The 13,969-nt window shown below is 41.8% G+C and overlaps 2 pseudogenes; both read right to left on the bottom strand.

Moving 5' to 3' along the window:
* Positions 1 to 2,877: 2,877 nt before the first annotated feature.
* On the bottom strand, positions 2,878 to 7,668 carry LOC115207204 (potassium voltage-gated channel subfamily C member 1-like; annotated as a pseudogene).
* Positions 7,669 to 8,409: 741 nt separating this feature from the next.
* Positions 8,410 to 13,894, bottom strand: LOC115207799 (tripartite motif-containing protein 16-like protein; annotated as a pseudogene).
* Between the last annotated feature and the right edge of the window lie 75 nt (positions 13,895 to 13,969).

Here is a 13,969-nt window from a genome sequence, read left to right as displayed (position 1 = left end):
TGTGAAATATTTAAATGTCTTAACACTGCAGAACTGTTTTAACAGGTCATGTGGAAGAAAATTCTATTGAATGTGAATATGAAAGCACTTTTTCACTTAAAATCGAAAATAAGTATTGTTTTGTTTTTGTTTTGTCTGCATATTGGTACGCTCAATGTTTGCCCTAGCCTGGGTACAGTCTGTGTTAAAGCAATATCTTATTATATATATTATACTGCTGGAGCTACGGGATGGGAGGCTAAAACCTCTATAGGGAAAATGAATAGTGGTTAGAAACTGCCCCTTTGTAGCTAAAGTGTTATAGTGAATCTCAACATAATATATGAGTGTGTGGATATGTGTATTTGTGTGTGTGAATCTGTGTTAGTGTAGTTTTCTTCTGATAATAAGTGGGTGCAGGGCCTTACCAAGCACTCTCTCTTCAGTCATGATGATTGTACAGTACTGAAGCTACATGTGAAAAGAGTAATAATGATTTGTGGATATAATTGCACATATCAATAAAGAATAAACAACCTGGGAGTGATTTGTGTGGAACTTTTAGGACAAGATATACAGTTGAAGTCGGAAGTTTGCATACACCTTAGCCAAATACATTTAAACTCAGTTTTTCACAATTCCTGACATTTAACCCTAGTAAAAATTCTCTGTCTTAGGTCAGTTAGGATCACCACTTTATTTTAAGAATGTGAAATGTCAGAATAATGGTAGAGAGAATTATTTATTTCAGCTTTCATTTCTTTCATCACATTCCCAATGGGTCAGAAGTTTACATACACTCAATTAGTATTTGGTAGCATTGCCTTTAAATTGTTTAACTTGGGTCAAACGTTTCATGTAGCCTTCCACAAGCTTCCCACAATAACTTGGGTGAATTTTGGCCCATTCCCGACAGAGCTGGTGTAACTGAGTCAGGTTTGTAGGCCTCCTTGCTCGCACACGCTTTTTCAGTTCTGCCCACAAATTTTCAATGGGATTGAGGTCAAGGCTTTGTGATGGCTACTCCAATACCTTGGCTTTGTTGTCCTTAAGCCATTTTGCCACAACTTTGGAAGTATGCTTGGGGTCATTGTCCATTTGGAAGACCCATTTGCGACCAAGCTTTAACTTCCTGACTGATGTCTTGAGATGTTGCTTCAAGATATCCACATAATTTTATTTCCTCACGATGCCATCTATTTTGTGAAGTGCACCAGTCCCTCCTGCAGCAAAGCACCCCCACAACATGATTTTGCCACCCTCATGCTTCATGGTTGGGATGGTGTTATTCGGCTTGCAAGCCTCCCCCTTTTTCCTACAAACATAACGATGGTCATTATGGCCAAACAGTTCTATTGTTGTTTCATCAGACCAGAGGACATTTCTCCAAAAAGTACGATCTTTGTCCCCATGTGCAGTTGTAAACCGTAGTCTGGCTTTTTTATGGCGGGTTTTGGAGCAGTGGCTTCTTGATGGCTGTGTGGTCCCATGGTGCTTATACTTGCGTACTATTGTTCATACAGATGAACGTGGTACCTTCAGGCTTGTGGAGGTCTACAATCTTTTTTTCTGAGGTCTTGGCTGATTTCTTTTGATTTTCACATGATGTCAAGCAAAGAGGCACTGAGTTTGAAGGTAGATCTTGAAATACATCCGCAGGTACACCTCCAATTGACTCAAATTATGTCAATTAGCCTATCAGAAGCTTCTAAAGCCATGACATCATTTTCTAGGAATTTTCCAAGCTGTTTAAAGGCACAGTCAACTCAGTGTATGTAAACTTCTGACCTACTTGAATTGTGATATAGTGAATTATAAGTGAAATAATCTGTCTGTAAACAATTGTTGGAAAAATGACTTGTGTCATGCACAAAGTTGATGTCCTAACCGACTTGCCAGAACTATAGTTGGTTAACAAGAAATTTGTGGAGTGGTTGAAAAACGAATTTAATGACTCCAACCTAAGTGTATGTAAACTTCCCACTTCAACTGTAGCTATCTAGATTAGGTTGGACCTTGTCCAGGAACACTGTGTTTAGTGTACAAATAATAAATAGAACATGGGAGGATAGGGTTTCCTAAAAGGAATAAACTAGGACAACCATGGCCACCGTGGAACACAATCACACATGTTCTCACCCTCATTTAGTACTGGACAGAGGAACGTATTGTACACACAGGAAATGGGAAAATGTCATGGTTCACAAGGATCATTCATTCACGTTTCAATTCATTATAAATACTCCCTTTGTACAGATCTGTAACGAAATCCCTTGGATAGGCCAACCGATGGCACACATCTGTATAGAACTGTTGTTATTCTGGCAGAGGAAATGTCCTCCCTCACTGTGGCCTCAACAGATGTTTTGGCAGAGAACAGCTAAAGGATTTATTGGAAGCCCATGAATGATCATTGAATTAGATAGCGCAAGAGGGCAAATATCTGAACACATTCAGGCTTCACACATCAGAACACAGACATTTTATTAGACAACTTTTTGAGTTGTGTATGATTATTACAGACAGATAATGTGGTGATATCACGCTCTCACACAAATGTGACATATAATGTGTATAAGAAAATTACTTGACTGAAACTTTAATACATAGGACCTTGAATAGTCAAGGTAGTCCTTTCCCATGTTTGCTTAAAGATGATAAAATGTAACATTTTATGATGTTAAATATGTTATAATATAGCTATAAAGTCCAAATCCGGTGTAATGGAAAAATCAGGACTCAGTCTTTACCTCCAGGGTCTCACAACCAGACTAAGGCTGGGATTCAATCAAAGGAGCATTGGACTCCAAGAGGGAAAGAGAGATAAATGTTGAGCTTGTTTTCTGAGCAACAAAAATAGGGATATTAACATAATAAAATAATATAAATATACAAATACTACTTATGATATGAAATACCTGAACACGACCTCTCCTTGTTCTCCTGATAACAGGCGTCGTTCTGGCTGCTCTCCTCTTGGAGAAGGCTGGCTGAGTGCTCCAGACAGGGCAGGTGTTGCCTCTTCTTCTTCTTTGGGAGCTTTTGTTGGGCTATGGCCAGGGAGTAGTAGATGCGAATGTTATTGACTATGACTGGGACAGGCATTGCTATGGTCGAATACCTGCCAGAGCACACAGGCATCCGACCACCACGCCAAGCCCGGCTCAGGGTACATGTCCCCATAGGCCAGGGTTGTCATGGTCACCACAGCCCACCAGAAGCTGATGGGGATGTAATTAAAAGGAGTGTGTGCATTCGAAGTTGGGTCTTCAGGTTCACCATGTACTCACTTTGTGTAGTATTCCAGGGTGCTGAAGACAAGTATAGCAATAGTGAGGGAGACAGCAAGGAGGCAGAACTCTTGAACGCTGGCCTTTAGTGTGTAGACTAACACACGTATGCCCATCATGTGGCGCGTCAGCTTAAAGACCCTCAGGATCGTCACAAAGCGCAGCACACGCAGGAAGCCCAGGGCATTACCGCTAAGCCCCACCTCCAGGAAGAAGGGCAGGATGGCTACAAAGTAAATGATGTTCAGTATGTTCTTTACAAACACCAGCATGTTGGGACAGCAGGTGAAACGGACCAGGAACTCAAAGATGAAGCACACCACACAGACGCCCTCCACCAAGGTGAGAACAGGTTCGGTCACTATCTTATAGAACTTCACCTCTTCGGTGTGGTTCCCCTCCATTTCCAGCTGTGTGCGGTTGTCTATCATGTGAAAGCTCTCATGTGTCTCCAGACCGAAAGCTGTGATGGAGAGGAGGATGAAGAAGAGGGAAACAAACGCAATGACCTGCAAAGGACAAGGGGATTCATCTGACTTTGAGTGGATCATGTCATAATGATTAAAGACACAAACAACACATAATAAACCAGGTTGGAAGTCTGATTTATTCATTTCTAGGTTTGATTTATGTGTTGGACACAATGGTATCAAAACGGCTGTTGATCAGTGAGATTGTTAGGCTTGTGTGTTGCCTCCTAAACTGACTCAATCCCATGGCTGCTGTTTCATATGGAGCCACGTTACCTTCCATTTGGGTGACATGACTAGATGGGAGTTAAATGACTGAACTTTTTAAGGGACTCTTAGGGTGAATCTCAATTGTATTTTCTTGATTCCTCACATCCTCTCTCCTGATTTCCTTCTCAAAGCGTATTGGAGCAGAATATCTGAGGTTTGTCCCCTGTGAACCTCTCCTGCAATGTTTTAAGGAGGCAAGGAACGAGGATGTAAGGAATCAAGAAAATATAATTGAGATTCACCCTGAGGCATCACTTCTGGTGAGGCTGCTTTTAGTTATTACCCTCTCAGCCAATGGAACAGCCTACTGGATAATCTGAGGGTAGCAGAAACATTGGACATTTTTTAAAGAAAACTTGAGATGCACCCTTTAGCCTTGCTTTTCCTTACTTTAAAATGTTGGTTCATACAACTACTTTTGTACTAGTTGTTGTTATTGTCCTTCACTGTCTCCGATTATTATTATTTAATTTGTATTTGTTTTAATTACTTGTGAAGTGAATTGTGTTGCTGCAAGGCAGCAATGAAATGTGGTATAAACATTTATTTTGAGTTGCATTTGTATTTATTTGTATTTATTAGGGATCCCCAATGCAGCAGCTACTCTTCCTGGGGTTCAAACACATTAAGGCACTTATATCACACATAAAACAAAAGATTAAACAGTACATCATCTAACATTTTTATACCACAACATATCTACAATACAAAATGTATAGTACGTGTCTGTGTGTCTCTTCACAGTCCCTTCTGTTCCACAAGGTGTATTTTTATCTTTAAAGAAAAAATGTGATTCTACTGCTTGCATCAGTTACCTGATGTGAAATAGAGTTCCATGTACTCATGGTTCTATGTAGTACTATGCGCCTCCCTTAGCCTGTTCTTGACTTGGGGATTGTGAAGAGACCTCTGGTGACATGTCTTGTGGGGAATGCATCGGTGTCCGAGCTGTATGCTAGTAGTTTAAAAAGACACCTCTGTGCATTCAGCTTCTCAACACTTCTTATAAAAACAAGTAGTGATGAAGTCAATCTCTCCTCCACTTTGAGCCATGAGAGATTTACATGAGATTTACAATATTAATGTTAGCTCTCCGTGTACATTTAGGGGCCAGCCGTGCTGACCCGTTCTGAGCCAATTGTAATTTTCCGAGGTCCCTCTTTGTGACAGCTGACCACGACTGAACAGTGGTCTAGGTGCGAAAAAAACTAGGGCCTGTAGGACCTGCCTTGTTGTTAGTGTTGTTAAGAAGGCAGAGCAGAGCTTTTTTATGAACAGACTTCTCCCCATCTTAGCTACTGTTGTATCAATATGTTTTGACCATGACAGTTTACAATCCAGAGTTACTCCAAGCAGTTTAGTCACCTCAACTTGCTCAATTTCCACATTATTTATTACAAGATTTAGTTGAGGTTCAGGGTTTAGTGACTGATTTGTCCCAAATACAATACTTTCAGTTTTTGAAATATTTAGGACTAACGTATTCCTTGCCACCCATTCTAAAACTAACTGCAGCTCTTTGTTAAGTGTTGCAGTGATTTCACTTGCTGTAGTAGCTGACGTGTATAGTGTTGAGTCATCCACATACATAGACACACTGGCTTTACTCAAAGCCAGTGGCCTGTCATTAGTAAAGTATAAAGGGGGGACTAGACAGCAGATACCATTATGTTGGAGAGGCTTCCATTGAAGAACACCCTCTGTGTTCTGTTAGACAGGTAACTCTTTATCCACAATATAGCAGGGGGTGTAAAGCCATAACAAATCTGTTTTTCCAGCAGCAGAGTATGATCGATAATGTCAAAAGCCGCACTGGTCTAACAGAACAGCTGCCACAATCTTTTTATGATCCATTTCTCTCAGCCAATCATTAGTCATTTGTGTAAGTGCTGTGCTTGTTTTTTCTAAAGGTTTACTAAGGGTTGGTAACAGGCTGATTGTTCAGCTATTTGAGTCAGTAAAGGGGGCTTTTTTTTCTTAGATAGGGGAATGACCTCCAGGCCTGAGGACACACACTTTCTAGTAGGCTTAGATTGAAAATATGACAAATAGGAGTGGCAATATTGTCCGCTATTATCCTCAGTAATTTTCCATCCAAGTTGTCAGACGCCGGTGTCTTGTCATTGTTGGTAGACAACAATCATTTTTTCAACTCTTCCACATTTGCTTTACGGAATTCAAAATTGCAATGCTTGTCTTTCATAATTTGATCAGTTATACTCAATCAGTTATACTGTTGATATCACATACATTATCAAGCATTGCACACATATTATCCAGATACTGACTGTTATCACTTGGTGATCTATAGAGGCTTCCCACAAGAATGGGCTTTAGGTGAGGCAGATGAACCTGTAGCCATATTATTTCAACAGTATTTAGCATAAGATCCTCTAAGCTTTACAGGAATGTGGTTCTGATTATAAACAGCAACTCCTCCACCATTGGCATTTCTGTCTTTTCTATAGACGTTTTAACATGTTTTTGGTTTTCTATTAGGATTATCTTGGGTATTTAAAAGTATTATGGAGCCTTTCCTGGACACACCCCTTTTTTCCCCATGTTCCCCTGCCCTTCAACTATTTTGTTTTTTTGCAGTGTGGGTCCACTAGGCCTCAGGTACTGCAGTACCTTACAGTTTATTGACCGCTACGCTGCTGCTAGTCTATATATTGTGTTTACAGTTTAAATATGATCGCTTTGACTTTGTTCATCGATGGAATACAGCCTACGAAATTACCCTTTGTTTGTTTTTGCACTATTGGAGTTTTGGATTCCCTGTTCTGTGGTTGCTTGGAAGCGCGTCTGACTATGGCATCATATACCTGTGTCCTCAAGGCAAGGTTGGAATTGGATTAAGAATTGCCTTCATACATGTGCATGTGCACATCTTATCAAGTGTATGTGTGCCTGTGTGTGTCTTTTCCCAGTCCCCGCTGTTCCATAAGGTGTATTTAAAAAAATATCTGATTCTACTGCTTGCATCAGTTACCTGATGTGGAATAGTGTTACCTGTAGCCATGGCCCTATGTAGCACTGTGCATCTCCCATAGTCTGTTCTTGAATTGGGGATCAAAACTACAAGAGGTCAAAGTGGCTTTTTTTTCCATTAGGGGAGAATAAATAATACACACCTTGGCAACCATAGACGAGAATGGGTTGTCAAATAGAGCCCATATTTTTGGTTTCCACCTTTTGAAGCAGCTCTGAGAATTTGGTGGGTTGTCTTCAACATCGAATCGATCTTGAAACTCTTCATTGTGGCGCACATTTGAATCAGATGGCCCGAACGCTGCAAGGGCCTCTTCAGCATCCCTATGCTGGCAGAATGTTATCCAGCAACAAGGTTCCACGGCTGCCTCGTCGACCTCCCAAAAAGCCAACTCCTCTTCAAAAAGCGGACCGTAGACATCTGTTGGACAGTGAAGCTTGCCGGTTCTGGAATAATTCAGAAAATTGGAGAAAACACCTGGATGTCTGTCGAAGAAGAAGTCAGTGAGGTCATGGTCCATCAGTTTAGCTGAACGGGTACCGGACAAGCTCTTGAGAGTGCCCATGTAAGTTTCATGACGCATGCCACCAACATTGATCACAACCTTTTTCATGACATCCTGTTTTCCATCCCAGTCTTCCCCTAGACATGTTTTCGATGAGGTCATGGCGTGGGTCAAAGTATGGCCCTGAGAGGACACACACATTGAGCAGATCAGGACTTGGAGAGAGAATAGCACGTCCAGGAATGTTGTTTCGCCTACGGTCCTTGTTTGCACCAAAAATGTTGAGAAGATTCAAAATGTATTTTAGGCCCAATGGTAAAGAAAAAACACATTGGGACAGGCTATTCGCTCTCTCTTTTGGTAGTTCAGTTTGGGAAGAAACCATGAATCTTCCTTTTATTTATCAGTAGCCCACCCTGTAGGCAGGCCCCTGACTGCATTCCAAAGTGCTACCCCTTCTGTCAGTTAGGGGTACAGCCACATTCTTGCCTATTACCAGGTTTCTATACAACTTGATTTGATTTCAAAATAAGTAGGACATCCAAACACAAATCTGTGGCAAAGAACAACCTTTGGAAGACAGTTTTAAGGCAGTTTCTCCATCAGTGAACAACTCCTGTCACTTTCACCTTTACTGTAAGCATTAACAGTATATAATAATAGGATAATTAATAGGAAATTAATTGAAGTACAAATGGTTGAAAAACCTTTTGAAGTTCCTTGATCTTTAACATTGATTAAACTTTAAATCTTTGAAAAGTGCAAGTGTAAAGCAGTAACTACTGGACTCATGACCCCATCCTCTCATGTCATCCTGCGGTATAAGGGACATGACACGGCCCTCTAGTGTGAAATAGTCCGAAGAAGTATGTCATAAAAGTTGTATAAAAACAACACCTTAGCACTTAATTTGCTTGATTTTATTTTTATAAAAATTGTATGAAAAATGTAAAAACATTTACGTAGATATTACAAATATGTTGATATTACAAATGTAAAGAGGGTACAAGCTGATTTTAGAGGTTTAGAGGTTTGCAAGCTAATAAAACCAAGATAAGATCCCCCAAAACCTAACAGCAATCTAAAGCCTTTTAACTGTTATCCAGGATGTATATAGCTTTATTTTGAACTTCTATCCACAGTCTACACTTTCTAGTGTATTATTTTCTATATAGGGTTGCATCAATCTGTTAACTTTCCCAAGATTCCCAGAAATCCTGTTTGGAGGATTGTGGATTTCCTGCTTAGTCCCTCCTGATTCTGGGAATTATCCAACCTGGATTTCTGGCACAGGGAATTTTGGGAAAGTTACCAGATATTTGCAACCTGATCTCAATCTCCTAGTTTTACTCTCATGATCAGAATCTTTCATGCCTCAGATTACATAGTGTGATGCAACTCTCCTCCCCAAGCCAGAACCCTGGGTAGAGGGGTTCAGTGAATGTGAACTTCTTGGTTCTGTAGAGTAACTTCATCTTATCTGAGACTTCATAAAACGTTATGGTGCCCTCCTTATATTGCAGGTAAACCCCTATTCTGCACTGGCTGGGGGTTGCACTGAGTCCAACACCTTCACTGTTGTGGCACACAGAATAGCCTTTAGAACGGTCAAGGCTCCAGGATTGGTCACTGGCCCCAAAAGCGGATGTCTTAGAGAGTGATTTTCTGTCTATGCCCCAATAGGCCAGGGCAATCTCAGCCTTCTTCCCCTCCACCTCCCAGTAGCAGCGCTCATCTACAAGCCCCTCCTTGCACAGCACCTGGCGACGGTAGTTAAACCTCTCAGGGTGAGGTTGGACTGGCTCCTTCTGCTTTTTAGCATCCCACCTCACCATTCTGCCGTCCTCTGAGAGGGAGAGGTCCTTATGGGCAGTGTTGGGGTCCAGGGTGAGCTCACAAGCATCTGAAGGATCAAAGAGGATCATAAAATGATGTTCATAGAAAGCCAGTATGAGGGTTAGCGCTCAGGCTAGAATGAAAGGCATGCGTTTCGGCCTTGATGAAGGCATAAGGCCGAAACGTATGCTCTGTTTCTTTAAAAAAAAATGTATTAGCAGCTTACACTTTCACTTTTTGTATTCTTTAGAACATGGTCTAAATGAATTCTATTATTTTTGCTTCTCGGTCTCCTTGGGATATTATTCCTCTTCATGGTTTTGAGTGTGAGTACTTTTTGAACTCTACATGATCATGTTCAAACAGCATTATCATGAGGTTGGTTCAGATCCTTTATTACTATGTTTCTGTTGTACAGGTTGAGTGAAGTTTCGATGTGTTACACAAAGAACATAGGACTCACACTGTAGAAATTCTGTTCTGGTCGCAGGCTCTATGGTCTGTGCAGCACTGATAACTGTGAAGGTCAGGAGAAAGGCTCAGTTGTGGTTAAAGTTCTTGTTAATTACAAACTCTCATTACTAAGGGTCATGTAAAATGTGACTGATTTTCTGAAACACTTGGGATAACACACAAAAAGAAGGATAAGATTCACCTGGAAGCTGCTCAGGTATGACTCTATGGTCTGGAGACTGGGAACCTCCATTTCCAGCCACTGTTGAGACAGATCATAAAATCCTTTATAAATGTATTGTATATTTGTCTGTCTGTCCGCCGATGTGTACGTCTGTCTGTGGTATTCCTCCCTTCAACTGACCAGTTTGAGACACTGTACTGATTTCCTCCTCAGCAAAAGCCTCCAGTCGATTCCCAAACTCTGAGACAGCACTCCTTATGGCCTCAAAGGGGAGGTGTGGATCCGTCGAGACACTGGACAAGTCAGGGGGCTCTGGGAGGTTAGAGAGAGAGGGCAATCTCTTTTTCATGATAGAGAGGGAGATAGAGAGAGAGACATGAAAATGAAGGAGTTATCATTATTAGTTGTGAAAATTCACCATGTCATCATGCACACACTTGTGAACCTCAGAACCAGATCCTACATCTATCTACTACAGCCTGTGATCAGTAGCAGTGTGTGGGTAAAATCAATGGGGAAGCCATGCCCCCAAAACAAAGCTTATTGCAACCTATGTGTTGTGATAATTGCGTTGTTTGCTCCATAACCTCTTAATTCATTTGCCTTGCGACCGTGATATACTGTATAGGCCTAAAAGGGCTCCAAAGTGGCTCAGCGGTTTCAGGCACTGCATCTCATTGCTTGAGGCATCACTACAGACACCCTGGTTCGAATCCAGGTTGTATCGCAAAAGGTATTGATTGGGAGTCCCATAGGGCAGCGCAAAATTGGCCCAGCGTCGTCCGGTTATGGCCGGTGTAGGCCGTCATTGTAAATAAGAATTTGTTCTTAACTGACTTGCCTAGTTAAATAAAGGTAAAAAAAAATAAAAAAGAATAATAATATAAAAGCAGAGACAATAAGAAGACACAGCAGCAGAATAAATTCACCCACACCTTTGTTTTATCACAAAATCGGAGAGCAACATCTGTCCAGTGACGTCCACAAAGCATATCGCATGTAAGAAAGTTACTTTACCTACAGCATGGTCAAGCAAGTTAATGTTTCCGAAATTTTCAGACCACTAAACAGCTATTGATTTAGAACCACAGAGTTTCCGCAGGTCACACAGAAAACAGGAGCCTCCACTGTCCAGCACCATTTCAACATCATCAAATCACCTCTGCTTAGTCTAATACAGTGACAATTAAAATATACCAAAAACTATTTAGTCCAATCAAGCTAAAAATGATGTGTCTGTCCATGGTTCTTATTTCTGTGTGTGTGTGTGTGTGTGTGTGTGTGTGTGTGTGTGTGCACGTTCGTGCAAGTAGAAAAATATGTTGACTCAGCCTACTTGAAGAGAAAAGCCAATGCCATCCTCCTCTCTTTCATGTTGACGACATGGTCATTCTGGCATACAATAAACACTTATTTTTTTTGTCCTAGGCTACCTGGCTAAAATGCTTGCTTAATAGCCTAACTTCCATTCAACGTTAGCTATAACCTTAGCCTTCCACATCAAGCTACATATTGAACTTCCATCCTCTCAGGCCAGGGGCACAACATTCATGAATTAATGGTTGGATGTTATAATCATTGGCCAGTAGGGAGAATTAAGTAAAACTACAAGTCCAAATCCCTATCTCCATAAATGGCTAATTTAGGAAAGGGCCAATCAATTTTAGCTAGCTAGCTAGGTTCCCTTGACACTTTTTTATTGTGTACCAGGACCATTCACAGTTGAGCTCAGTGCTGATTGGCTATTGGACCAGACAGCGTCAAATAGTAGGATCAGATAAAGACAGAGAGGGGCGCTGTTTCGCTCACTCGGATGCTTTCTCCTGTGAGATACATTCAGCCTCTTGCGAATTGAAGGAAAATTATGAAACACAGAGTTTTTTATTGGTCAATTTTTTTTAGGAAGCCTGGCTTACCTTGGCATCCATGAATACACACCACTGCCTGTGATACAACTAACCATACCTGGAGGAAGTGGATATCATCATCTCTCTGTGAGAGCTGCTCCAGCTCAGCGTCTCTCTTCTTCAGGGCAGCCATGTCTTTCTCCAGGCTGCACAGGGAGCTCTCAGCCTGAGCCACTGCAGCTGTCTCGTGGGCCAAGATCAACTCTCTCACTGTGGAGTAGTGCCTCTGGAGGGAGTCGATCAGCCCAGAGAGGACGTCCTCGCAGTGCTCCTCAGCAGCCCTACCACCTTCCTGTTACACATACAGTCAGGGACAGATTTAGATATTTACGTTTGTTTTTAATTTCAGGACGTTTTTAAATAGGCCATATAAAGTTATTAACACACTGACATTACATATCAGCCTCAAGGCCTTCGTCAGAGCTTTTGTGAGCGTTTTTAATTTGCACCCTTATGTTGACATTACTCCAAACCCATTCAGTGTGTAACAGTGTAGGTTCCGTCCCTCACTTCGCCCCAACCCGGGCTCGAACCAGTGACCCTTGCACGCATCAACAACTGACACCCCACGAAGCATCGTTACCCATCGCGCCACAAAAGCCGCGGCCCTTGCAACGCAAGGGGAAACCCTACTTCAAGTCTCAGAGCGAGTGACATCACTGATTGAAACGCTAACTAACTAGCCATTTCACATCGGTTACAAGTGCATTGAACGGATGTAGGTGGAGCAATGTCTGACGAAGGCCTTGTAGGCCGATATTTAAAGCTTAATAAAGAGCAGTGATACTAACAAAAGCAGCGTGCAGGATTCTCGTTTTTTTCTCTCATGTTATTCAATTGTTACCGTACACCTGCATCAAAGACACTGTAGCTCAAATGTGCCTTCAGAATTTTGAAACACATTGGGCATTAAAATCTTTCAATGTGGGCCACCTGGGGCAGTACACACCCATGAGTTAGGAAGGAGACTGTGGCCTTGCTGCTATGTTACTATTATAGTTGGTTGTCCAGAGAGCATTGTACATAACTATATTCACTTCCTTGTCTGATCTACTGTATACCCACCTTAACCCTCTTTATGTTCCCTCTTAGGTTCTTCTGGTCCTGTTTCTTCATTTTGATCCTCTGCTTGGATTTCTTCTTAATGTCCTGGAGCTGTTCCTGTGGAGGGCAAATTTATCTGAAGATTAAATATTTACAAGCTCAAACCAATAATAACCTCATAAATCCTGGAATGCACACAGTAATGATGTGTAATTTATGTACTTATTTGAATTGAATCACTAAGGGATCAACTGTGAAATATACACATAACCTTTGGGATACTCGAAGCGGCAGATTTGAGATAAAGGTCAGTACCTGCTCCTTTTCCGTCCCTCTTTCGCCAACAAATTGTTATGTGCTTTATGCTCAACCAGGGCGCATAGAGGGCAGATACATTGATCATCATCACAGCAGTAAATCTCCAGCAGTCTGTCATGTATAGGACATACTCTGCTCTTCAGTGCCTCTGAGACTCTAGTGGTTCTGGGTATCTTCGTGGGTCTGGCCCAACCCAGAGCATGACTGGTCGAAGGCCCTGCCTCCTGACCGTCTTCAACAGGTCTGCGCTTACTTCCAGCACCCACATTATTTCCACACTCGGACTTCTTCATTCCTTCCACCATTTCAGCCAGAACAATGTTCTTGATCAGGATAGGCCTCGGCTGAAAGGAGTCTTTGCATTCAGGGCAGCTGCAGAAACGATCACCCTTTTCTTTATTGTCCCAGAAGTCCTGGATGCAGATCATGCAGAAACTGTGTCCACAGGGAATAGCAGCTGGATTACTGAGCACCTCCTGGCAGAGTGGACAGCTGAGGTGGTCCTTCTCGACAGATATGCGTGACACAGCCATATCTGAGAACAAACTATAACATGTTGGTCTTTCTTTTCCGCCAGGAAGACAACAGTTTCGATTCTGTGAATAGGCACGCCTTGTGGTTTCATGGTATGTTAGTGAGAGCTGAGAGGGAGTGGTGAGTCTGGACTGAAGCCAAAGGGGAGGATTTCAAAACCTTCAAGAGAGTACTGAAAGAGCAAGTA

Source organism: Salmo trutta, chromosome 14 (assembly GCF_901001165.1).
Source record: "Salmo trutta chromosome 14, fSalTru1.1, whole genome shotgun sequence".
NCBI lineage: Eukaryota > Metazoa > Chordata > Actinopteri > Salmoniformes > Salmonidae > Salmo > Salmo trutta.
The sequence above is the reverse complement of the archived record's forward strand: the minus strand, read 5'-3'. Positions and strand labels throughout refer to the sequence as shown.